We start from the raw sequence: 10166 nt of genomic DNA, 5'->3' as shown, positions 1-10166 counted from the left end.
AGGGGCAGAGATGAGACCAGGGGCAGAGATGAGATGAGGGGCATTGATGAGACCAGGGGCATTGATGAGTCCAGGGGCAGAGATGAGAACAGGGGCAGAGATGAGAACAGGAGCAGAGATGAGAACAGGCGCAGGGATGAGACCAGGGGCAGGGATGAGAACAGGGGCAGAGATGAGACGAGGGGCAGAGATGAGACGAGGGGCAGGGATGAGACCAGGCGCAGGGATGAGACCAGGGGCAGGGATGAGAACAGGGGCAGAGATGAGACGAGGGGCAGAGATGAGACGAGGGGCAGAGATGAGACCAGGCGCAGGGATGAGACCAAGGGCAGGGATGAGACCAGGGTCAGGGATGAGAACAGGGGTAGAGATGAGACCAGGGGCAGAGATGAGACCAGGGGCAGTGATGAGACCAGGGGCAGAGATGAGAACAGGGGCAGTGATGAGACCAGGGGCAGTGATGAGAACAGGCACAGGGATGGGAACAGGGGCAGAGATGAGACGAGGGGCAGAGATGAGACGAGGGGCAGAGATGAGACCAGGGGCAGAGATGAGACGAGGGGCAGAGATGAGACGAGGGGCAGAGATGAGAACAGGCGCAGAGATGAGACCAGGGGCAAAGATGAGACCAGGGGCAGAGATGAGACCAGGGGCAGTGATGAGACCAGGGGCAGTGATGAGAACAAGGGCAGTGATGAGAACAGGCGCAGGGATGGGAACAGGCACAGGGATGAGACCAGCGGCAGAGATGAGACCAGGGGCAGAGATTAGACCGGGGCAGAGATGAGACCAGGGCAGGGATGAGACCAGGGGCAGGGATGAGACCAGGGGCAGAGATGAGAACAGGGGCAGAGATGAGACCAGGGGGAGGGATGAGACCAGGGGCATTGATGAGTCCAGGGGCAGAGATGAGAACAGGGGCAGAGATGAGACGAGGGGCAGTGATGAGAACAGGAGCAGAGATGAGAACAGGCGCAGGGATGAGACCAGGGGCAGAGATGAGAACAGAGGCAGAGATGAGACGAGGGGCAGAGATGAGACAAGGGGCAGAGATGAGAACAGGCGCAGGGATGAGACCAGGGGCAGAGATGAGACGAGGGGCAGAGATGAGACGAGGGGCAGAGATGAGAACAGGCACAGAGATGAGACCAGGGGCAAAGATAAGACCAGGGGCAGAGATGAGACCAGGGGCAGTGATGAGAACAAGGGCAGTGATGAGAACAGGCGCAGGGATGGGAACAGGCACAGGGATGAGACGAGGGGCAGAGATGAGACCAGGGGCAGAGATTAGACCGGGGCAGAGATGAGACCAGGCACAGGGACGAGAACAGGGGCAGAGATGAGACCAGGGGCAGAGATGAGACCAGGGGCAGGGATGAGACCAGGGGCAGGGATGAGACCAGGGGCAGAGATGAGAACAGGGGCAGAGATGAGACCGGGGGGAGGGATGAGACCAGGGGCAGTGATGAGACCAGGGGCAGAGATGAGACGAGGGGCAGAGATGAGAACAGGCGCAGAGATGAGACCAGGGGCAAAGATGAGACCAGGGGCAGAGATGAGACCAGGGGCAGTGATGAGAACAAGGGCAGTGATGAGAACAGGCGCAGGGATGGGAACAGGCACAGGGATGAGACCGGCGGCAGAGATGAGACCAGGGGCAGAGATTAGACCGGGGCAGAGATGAGACCAGGCACAGGGATGAGAACAGGGGCAGAGATGAGACCAGGGGCAGAGATGAGACCAGGGGCAGGGATGAGACCAGGGGCAGGGATGAGACCAGGGGCAGGGATGAGACCAGGGGCAGAGATGAGACCAGGGGCAGTGATGAGACCAGGGGGAGGGATGAGACCAGGGGCAGTGATGAGACCAGGGGCAGAGATGAGAACAGGGGCAGAGATGAGACCAGGGGGAGGGATGAGACCAGGGGCAGTGATGAGACCAGGGGCAGAGATGAGAACAGGGGCAGAGATGAGACCAGGGGGAGGGATGAGAACAGGGGCAGTGATGAGAACAAGACCAGTGATGAGAACAGGACTGGTGATGAGAACAGGGGCAGGGATGAGGTATTATGCACCCGCAAGCAGTCCTATCAATGCAGTCTCATTCCCACCAGGGTCAGCATGGCTATCCTGACTTTGCCACAAAGGCACCAGCTTCACCAGCCAATAAATGACAGAGCCACATTTAAACCAGAACTCTGATTTCAAAACCTATCTAGGGATGTCCTGAGTTCAGGTTCTGGCTCCACTATTTCCATACTGTGTGACTCAGAGCACATTCCTAACCTCTCTGAGTCTCTGTTTCTCATCTGTTAAATGGGTATAATGTCAGCACATGGGTCATACATCCCGGCACAGAGTAAATGCTCAATAAATGTGCACTTTTTGCTTTTGTATTAATATTATTGCTTAAAATAGAATAAGCCTTTGCAGAGAGGTTACAATCATATTAACTGGGAGGATGGAAGGAAGGGCCTTGCCCATCCCTTATTCCTAAACACATCTTAGGATTTAGGAGTACACATATCCATGAATTAATTCACCCACGAGAGCAGGTTTGAATCTCATTTTTGCCACTTTGTTGAGTGACTGTGGGCAAGGTACTTCACCTCTCTGGGTCTCAGTGTCCTCATCTGTCAAATGGGGATAATGGTAACCCAGGCTGCTGAGAGTGTGAACTGAGCCACGCACTCACCCAGCACTCAGCCCAGGCTGAGTTATTCTGCAGCAATGAGCACTGTCTTTGCCTTGCCTGTGGCCTCAGCAATCTCAGTGAATATTCATGGATTGAATGAATGAGGCTTTGTCTTGAACCAAGGGGACAAATGAACTGCTCCACAGTTCCCTCTCGCCCACTACCTGGGATTGGCCCTGAGTGTACCCAGGGAGTCTGAGGCCCTAGGAAGTGAGTGGACTTGCTCCAGGTCCACGCTCAGTGCTTCTGGAGCTGGGACTTGAGTGTATTGTTTTGTCCAGACCACACGCTCTTCACCACTATGCCATCCGTCCCCTGTGAGTCCAGGTCAGTGTCGGGAGGTAGGACTCAAACAGGGCCTGGTGGGACTGCCCTCCCTGGAGATGTCGAGAAGAAGAAGGCAAGAGTGTTTGCCCTCCTGCCATGTCCGAAATGGGCTCGCGGCTCCAAACACCCGATGATGAGAAGCTTCTGGGACCGGAGAGACTTCATGGAGGGAGCCTGCCATTCCCCCGGGCACATCTCCAGAGGAAAGAGGCCTCCTCTGGGGCTCTCCTGCTGGCCCTGCTGCCGCCCATGGACAATGAGCCTCTGTGGGAGGCCTGAGCCCAGTGACAGGGCCTAGGCCTCAACCAGCTCCTGCTTCCTGCCTCTCGGTCCAAACACATTCACTGGGGCCAGCAGGTGTGACGGCGCCTCTAAGTCCTGGCACGCCTCGGAAGCCACAGGGCACCGCGGCCCTGCCCTCAGTGCCACTCAGCTCCCTCCCCCCAACCCCAGCTGCTCAGGGCCTCTTTGTCCCAGCCTGTCCTCTTTTCAGCTCTTGGGCCTTTGTGCTGTGTCCCTTCCCAGATGCCTCGTCCAGCCCCTTGTCCATCCTGCCCTGTCTGCTGCAGGCGTCTGGAGTCCACCAGCCGTGGACCCAGCCCTGTTCCAGGCTCATCAGCTGTGTGGCTGGGGGAAAAAGGCTCCTCTCTGGGAGCTGCCACTTCCTCAGTTGTAAGATGGGGCTGTTTTGAGGGTCACATAACAAAATGTGAAATGCTTAGACCATCAGTGAAAGTGGAAGTGTTAATCGTTCAGTCTTATTCAACTCTTTGCGACCCTATGGCCTGTATCCTGCCAGGCTTTTCTGTCCATGGGATTCTCCAGGCAAGAATACCAGAGTAGGTAGCCATTCCCTTCTTCAGGGGATCTTCCTGACTCAGGGATTGAACCAGGTCTCTTGCATTGCAGGCAGATTCTTTGCCATCTGAGCCACCAGGGAAAGGCGATTATTATTATTGAAATAGTAACATCATTGACCTTCAAGGCCCAGTTCAGAGGCAGTATCTGCTTCAAGCTGCCTGACTGCTGCCCATGGATGAGTGTCCTCCCCAGCGCTTCCTCAAGTTCCCAAGCTCAAGCATCGCCAGAGGTGCCACACTTCCACAGAAGCTATAAAGCAAGAGGAGGAGCCAGACCGAAGTGTGAGCAGGCGGCCAGGAGGAGTGGCACTGCTCTTGGGTCCCTCCTATGGGGGCTCCTGGCCCACACTAAGGTGAGAAAGGAGTCAAGAGGGCGAAGGAGGCAGATCTGTGAAGATGCTTCTCAGCAGACAGCTGTGGTCCCCTCCCCCACTGGCTCAGTGAGGCGAGCAGGGGTGTGTGCCCTCGTCCAGGCCTAGAGGGGTGCAGCCCTGGACTGGGATGTGCGATGGACAGCATCCTGTCTCGTTCCTGAGAGAAACAGGCTGAGGAGCTGACGTCATCAGCTCAGGTGGGCAGAGTGGCATTTGAGGGGGAAAAATGACTGCGTTCTGCTCGCTAAGGCTGTGGTCAAAGTGTGTGTGTCTCTCTGTGTGTGCTTTTCCAAAGGCCTGGTGTGGACCCTGCAGGAGCGCGATCTGGTCTGGGGCTGATTTCAGCCCTTCCCATTCTCATCCCCTGGGCAGTGAGGAAGGGGTGCCAGAGAACCAGAAACTGGGGTGGCATGTAGGGGGGTCAGTGATTGGAGAAGCTCTGCCCTCCTCTGGCACTGCGGCTTGAGAGGCCTGGCATGAAGGTGTGAAACACCCCCATGAAGGTGCCTATGAAACTCAACTCAGAACAATTTCTGCCTCTTCAGGAAGCCATCTTGCAACAGTACCAATCCAGGTAACTCTCTCCTGCTTCCTGCTGTCTTCTCCCTGCCTGTGATCCATCCAGATGGAGCCAGAGAGGAAGAAAAGGTGAGCGTGTGTTCCTGTGTGTGTGTGTGTGTGTGTGTGTGTGTGAGAGAGAGAGAGAGAGAGAGAGAGCTCTTTTCCCCTGCCAAGCCGATACACAGAAACCTGGGTTAAGCATGGGGAGAGAGTTTGCTCTTGAACCAGAGCTGTTCACTCCAACACAGCAAAGTGGCAGAGTGGAAAAGACCATCTCTATTCTACACATCACCAAAAGTAGGGGCCAGAAGGGAGAGAATAGCAGTATTAACACCCCTATTTCCCAGATGAGGAGGTTCTTGGAGAAGGACTTGCCCACGGCCTCACAGCTATAACTGTGGAGCCAGGATCTGGACTCAGTTCTGTCTGACTCAGGCAGCCCATTCTGCCCCTCTGTCCCAGCCCACCCCATCACCCCAAGTGGGATGAGGGGCACCTTTTTCTCAGAAATCTGTGGAAAACCAGAAAGGGTCTCTGAGAACATGGCAGGGTTAGACAGATGGAAATCAAGAGAACTTGTGGACTTTTTCTGTCTCAGAGGGCAAGAAGGAAGCCACATGAGAAATTCACTTGAATGGGCTCAAGTCTACAGTTTGAAAAGGCTCTTTGTTGGCACCAAAAATGCCACCAGAAACATTTCACTTCTTGTGCCAAGTCCTGTTGCGTGGTAATGACTGCTGGAGATGTCCTCAAGTGTTAGAAGAAATTATGATGATTGATTAGCAATGTCTGCCATGAGCAATATAGATGCTATATCCTTTCTCCATCCCACCTGCATCCTTGTTGAAGATTTTGCATTCCCTTGCAATATGTCAGAGAGATAACTGAGTAGAGAGAAAGTCTCTAGACAACATAGAGTTTGCTAAGGCCTTTAGATAAATCAGTTCTTATCTCTGGGCCTTAGGCTCCCCAACTGTTAGATAAGGATGTTGGACTTTTTGATGCTGTGGGTCAGGCTGGCTCTGATAACCTTTGCTTATAGCAGTGGGAGCTTGGTAAATATGCAGTGTGGAATGACCTTTTCTAGAGAGCAAATTTGTTCTTAGGAAGGCTCATATCCATGACCCAGGGTGTGCGTAAGTTCTGTCCGAGGGAATTGCCCAGGGATGTGGGCAAAATGAATCATTAGTGTAACTGAGCAGCATCCTATGGGGCTTCCTGGGACAAACCTTCCCTCTCCCACCCCTGCCTCCTCTCTGTAGAAAAACTTTAGTCTCCTTCTTTGTGTTCCTAAGAATAAAATTAATCAGAATAGCAAGAAAATGAAGAAATAAAGGAAAATGGTGAAGCAAGACCGAATAAGATTAGTTTAGCCATTATATGGTCAAGTTCCTTTAGTTCCTCCTCTAGAGCTATAGATAATATCCTGAGCCATGTCATTTGATCTATGTCACAGATACTGAAACCCCTACCAGGTGGAAGAAGTTAACTGTATGCTGCCCACAAGCATGGAGACCAGGAGGTTGATGATGCTGACAAATAAACTGGATGCACACTGCAACATTATGTATCATGCACCAGTTTAAATGTCTATCGATTTTGCCATACATCAACATGCATGCATGCAGGCAAAACCAATACAATATTGTAAAGTAAAATAACAATAATAAATTTAAAAAAAAGATGCAAAAGCACAAGCTACAAATCAAAAGATTGATACTTAAAAAAAAAAAAATGTCTATCGACAGGGGATTTGTCAAATAAATTGTGGGCCCCCAGGCAGCAGTCACAAAGCAATATGGAGAAACTAATTAAAGACTCTTAGCAGGTGAAAAAGGAAATAGTTTCTTCTGTTTTGTATAAATTTTTTTTTCCATCTAGAAAAAGTACTGGAAGGAAATACACCCAAACAGTAACAGTGCTTATCTCTTGGTTTGTGTCATCATCGGTGACCTTTACCGTTGTCTTTCTGTTTTCAGAATTAAACAACGGTTACACTGAATTCATATTTGGATCAACAAACAATCCCATGAAATGGCTTGAAAATGAATAAATAAAGATTGGGTAGAGGACAGGATGTGGAGGAAAGCTCATTCTTTCCCCAGAGCTGGCCCACAAGCCCCCACCAACTCAGGATTCCTGGGAAGCACCGTCAGGGACAAGGATGATAGCTGGAACAAAAAGTCCCTTCACTCTAGTCCCGGAACCGCCAAGAAAGGAAAAAAAGAAAATCTGTATTGGAACCTCGTGGGTACAATCCCTCTTTTGTGGGGCAGGAATAGCTTAAGATTCAATGCAAACAAAACTTGGTTAAACCAGACTCCTAGATCTAAGAGGGACAGTGCAGGAAGGTCAGGTATGCCTTGCCTGTGTAGGACTCACAGTCAAGGGGGTGTGTGTGTGTGGGTCTTACAGAGACAGAAAGGACAGGTCACATGAGGGTCAAAGCAGGGAGACAGCTAAAGACTGTGATTTCTCATTAATGAGGTAGCATGGGATTAGATGGTGGTCAGCTTGGCCTTGGTAAGCAAGTGCTCTAAGAAAGGGAAATCCAAGCAGAGCTACCGGGCTGAAACTGCAACAAACCTCCGCTCTCTTGGAAGTGCTGTGATGGAGGTTGGCACAGGGGTGTTAGCAGGGCCAGACAAGCAATACAAAGGCCAGAGTGTGGGACTCAGGCAAAAGGTGTCAGGTGATAGAGCATGTAGCTTGGTCCACGCCTGTCTTGAGTATGACAGTTGCCAACAGCCTGGAGAGGGTGTCCTGCGTGTTTGGGGAGAGTAATAGTTGAGAAGGCTTCACAGAAGAGGTGACTTTTCATCTGGGCTGGTGAGTTGGAGAAGCTGATATGGAGAGTTAAGAAAGAGCACCTTCCAAGTTTTTCCAAGAGCACCTTCCAAGTGGAAGGACAAAGAAAGGAGGTGGGTTTTGCAAAGAGTGAGTCTGGGGCTTGTCTGTCTCTTCCTCTGGAGAAAGAGGACAAAGAAGGCTTTCTTGACATAAGAGAAGCCATTTTGGCTTAAGCCATTTTATGATCTAAATTTGACCACAGTACTTGCCATTGAACATGTCTCAGTAATCAATGATTTCAAGGGAAGTGAATGAATGCAGGAACAAAGGAAAAGTTGTCAAGAAACAATAGCTCAGTGACAAAACAGAGTCCAATTTCCTCCTTGTGGGATATACCTAACAATCTGATACAGTCTTTGAGTTCTGCAGGAATTCAGGCCCCTACTCAAGTGTGGATGGAATGATGATGTTGGCCCTCCTGACTTCAGTCAACTAAAGCTTGGACTCTGAAGACCTTGGCCTCAAGTTTGTGCTGAATTCTCCTCTGCTCAAGCCCTTCGTGAATATACATGTACCCTTAGCTTTAAAATTCCCCAATTTTGCTGTTCAGGGAGACACTGCTTTGGGAAAGAAGCCTGGTGTTTTTACTGGCTGTAAGTAACAAGTCCTTACTTCTGATCTTTGGCTAGGTTGTGTCTTTTGGCTCAACATCCACCAAGCGTTGCAACCAGTTTTTGGGTAACATCTGAGCCCTGCGATGAAACAGAGTGGATGGAAGGGGAGTGGGCTTGGGCCATTTCCATTGGAAACAAGACCCAGGGTTGGAGGTGGACGATGGGAACTGAGCACTAGTAGGGCTGGGGTCCTAGTAGCCCCTTGGCTCACCCCAGAAAGCTGCAGGCTGCAATGGAGCTTCCCTCAGGCAGAAGGAGAGTGTGGTCTGGCTTCCTAAACCATGCCTGTGGAATGCTGATTGTCTGAACACTGTGACTCCAGTTCTCCCAGGGCCTCTCTCTGTATCTCTCACACAGACTGGCTTCTCTTATGTCTTTATCTCTTTCTTCCTGTCTCCTTCTGTCTCTCTCTTTCCATCTCTTGGGGGCCACATTAGAGGCCCCCGGAGGGAGCTAGGGGGAGCCCTGTGGAGAGCACAGATGACCCTCTGCTGTCAGAAAGGGCTTGGGCCCTGCCCTCATCACTGAGGTCACTCAGCAGCGGCTGACTTGGCTCAGCTGTGGATGTGGGAATGGAACCACATAGACACATAAGCCCTTCCCAGGCCTGTCCTAAGCACCTATTAACTCACTTAACCCTCAAAATGTTAGGAGAACCACTGACAAAAACTGCTGCCCACCTGCACACCTCCTGGCCAGGCACAATAGTAACCACTTTACTATTACTAACCACAGTAGTAACCATGCGCTATCATACAACAGGAGGTCCTGGTAAGGAACAACACCAACCAGAAGAATCTGGGAAATGTCAAAAGGAGAAAGGAGATGCCAGTCCATATGTCCTACCAACCTTTCAGCATCCTTCTCACTGGAATCCATCTCACTGATGCTCATGGCCAGGAAAGACCCTGAATCAGAATGACTGGCCAGAGGCAAGTCGTAAATGCTCTCATTACCATAAAGCCTGAGACTGTGAGCCATGTGGTAGAGCGGTTGTCCTGAGTTCCCTCACCCCCCTGCCCTCTGCTCAGGCGCCCCTTCCAATAAAAGCTCATGCTTTGTCAGCATGTGTGTCTCCTCGGACAATTCATTGTTGAGTATGAGATAAGAGCCCACTCTCAGGCCCTAAAGGAGGCCCTCTTCCTACAACAAGTGGGGACTCTGGTGGGATCTCTTCTTTGCCATGACTGACATCCCGATCACTTGGGGTACTTGGGAACAAGCTTGCCTGCCAATGGACCAGACCCAGTGGTCACTACCTGGGATCCTCTGTCCCTGGTCTCCTCCTGATGCAGATGGTTGGTCAGAGTGCCCTGACCCTGACCAGGTAAGGAACAAGAGACTCTGTTGACCTCTTCCCCTTTCCTTTTTTCAGCTCCTCCTATCCTACCCTTTTTTCTTCTGCCTTTATCCTGAATGCAGGAGTCTGGTTGAGGGGTCTCAGCCTGATCTGAGGGTCGGAGCCTGATCACCTCTGGTGCGCAGAGAACTCAAATTCTGATCTCATATCTGGTTTCTGATTTCTGCTAGGGTCGAGTTCCTGACCTTCCTTCCTGGAAACCCAAGGGAAAGTCCTGTAATATCTGAGGTCTGCAGGTGGCAGGACTTCTGTAAGATCATCTCTTTGGTCCCTTCTTCTTACCCACTTCTTTCAACCTGCCTTTCTTCCCTCTCTTTGAAATCTTTGAAGAGCTGAGCTGTTTCCATTTACTCTTAGTGCTCAGATCTGAAGTTCTGTATCTCTGTAGGAGGTTTTCTGAGAGATTCTAATTTTGTATTTAAGGGAGTGTGTGATGAGGATGGTCTTGCCTATTTGTGTCTCATATTAACACTTTGTGTTGTGTGTTGTGATTTGTGATGGCCATTTTGCCTTGTGAAATGGGAAA

The sequence above is a fragment of the Bos indicus genome, chromosome 13 (genome assembly GCF_029378745.1).
Source record: "Bos indicus isolate NIAB-ARS_2022 breed Sahiwal x Tharparkar chromosome 13, NIAB-ARS_B.indTharparkar_mat_pri_1.0, whole genome shotgun sequence".
NCBI lineage: Eukaryota > Metazoa > Chordata > Mammalia > Artiodactyla > Bovidae > Bos > Bos indicus.
The sequence above is the reverse complement of the archived record's forward strand: the minus strand, read 5'-3'. Positions refer to the sequence as shown.